We start from the raw sequence: 2187 nt of genomic DNA on the forward strand, positions 1-2187 counted from the left end.
GTATATATATGTATATATGTATGGAATGAAAGAGATACAGATTGTACTGTCAGCTTACTTATTTTTCTTAAGAGCAAAGTCCACACGTCATAACAAGAAACTATGGTTGTAACTACAGGTCGTGAGCTGTAGTTCCAACCACACAACTTTGCGATGCTATTTTTGAATGTTCGTTGGAACTATGGTTTCGGGAAACGGCAAATTGTTGAACTACGTTGGGAGCAGTGGAACTTGCAACCATATTTGGCTAACGATGCTTTTGGGAAACACACCCCTGTTATGTTGTATCTGTCAATCTGCACAACTACAGATACAGTTTGCACAAACACAGAACCGTTTCTGTGGGTAATTCAGGCTAAACAACACAGCTACAGCTGCAGTAATGGGTCGAAAATTAGGTTAAAAGGCAGCGTCATTCCAAACCATTACACATCGACCAACAGCTGTTAAAAAAATACCCCACTAAAGATCATTATAGTAATTGTTAAACCTTTCAAAATGTTTCTTCAACCTTCTACCTCATAGCAGACACACACAAAACATCCCACTAGAGTTTCTGCCACTTTCTCTAAAGACCTGGCACTTTTCTAAATCCTTGCTGCTCCTGATCTTTTGAAGTTTGATTATTATTAAGAATTTTCATAGTTTATTGGAAACATTTTAAAATACAGAAAAGCTTTTTTTGTATATTTATTCACAATGATACTATGAATATAATAAGTCTGAGATTTCTTTGGTCAAAACAACTAATGATGATACAGTGTATTTATTGAACTATGCATCCACTAATTGCATGTCGCTCACAATCCGTTTTATTTATACTTGATTTAATCTTGATTTATAACTGGTTTAATGTTAAAATAGTCATCAATATTCACTCATTTTTGCATATACAGACAGCATCACTGAATGCATCCTTCTGAACTTGGACACTTTTAAAGGCAGTATCTATCTAGAATTAAGACTAATGTCAAATAATAGATTAGATCTGCATAAAACTCTGGGTTGTCAAAGCCTAACTAGTGTCAAAGCTTAACCAAACACAAGGGCAGTGAGCCCAAAACAGTGTGGCAGGCCTTTGATGGTTTTTTCCCACCTTATATAGAGCGCCTCAGAGAAGCTAGTTACAGCAGCAGACACAGATGGGTCAGCTGGTCTCATCATGGAACATTTATGGTCTGCAGTGCAGCAGTAAAGAGTTACTTTAAGTCAAACATTGACTTAACACTATACAAGGACAAACATTTGGTTCAGCATGAAAGAAAATGCTAGAACTATTGTGCAGCTTTTCTGTGTAGTTGAAATTAGAATGCAAGCCATTTGTTTTTATATCACCCATTGTGGTACATTATAGGTATTTTGTTTGTTATGTAACAATGTGATGCTTAAGACGTACAATACTGCAAGAGAATTAATATGAAGTTATGTAAAAACTGTCAGCACAGGGGTGCATTGGTGTTTCTAGCTCGAGTTCCTCACATTCTTTCACTGACAGTGGCATGTGTAATTCAGTTTTCTATCCACTGCTGGACAATGTCCAGAGAAAATCACTAAAAGGTTAGGAATGATTTTATTTTTGACCATAACATTTCAGTAAACACAGTTCTGCAATTTTTTTATAAGTTGTCTTAAGCTAAAATAAAGAGTTCTATAACCAAAAAGTCTAATATTTTCTTAAATCATAGATGGATAAATCCTGAAAGCAGCATTTTCAGAGAACCGGTTCAACCAAGAAGTGGTGGTTTTATTCCAGATCAGTTAACATTCTTTTCACATTCTCAAGTAGCCTGTAAGTAAAAGCATACATTTAGCCAATTCTTGTGATGGTATGTTTTATCCGCTAAACAAATTTAAAGGGATAGTTCACCCAAAAATGAAAATTCTGTCATCATTTACTCATGCCCATGTCATTTCAAACCTAGAAGACATTTGTTCATCATCAAAACACAAATGAAGATATTAAATGAAATTTCTGTCTCTCCACTGGACTATTTCAGCTAAACTTTGGTCAAAAAGTTCATAAAGACATCATAAAGGTAATGCATATGGATTGAGCAGTTTACTGTATTACTGGGCTCTGTTTGTTTGTTGATCAATGTTTATACATGAATAAACGCCTAAATTAAATCTGTTCATTATGTAAAGTGATCATGGCTCTTTAGGAGACTTGGATTAAATTGCTCTATT

This window comes from Sinocyclocheilus rhinocerous, unplaced genomic scaffold (assembly GCF_001515625.1).
Source record: "Sinocyclocheilus rhinocerous isolate Xijiao unplaced genomic scaffold, SAMN03320098_v1.1 scaffold1043, whole genome shotgun sequence".
Taxonomy (NCBI): domain Eukaryota; kingdom Metazoa; phylum Chordata; class Actinopteri; order Cypriniformes; family Cyprinidae; genus Sinocyclocheilus; species Sinocyclocheilus rhinocerous.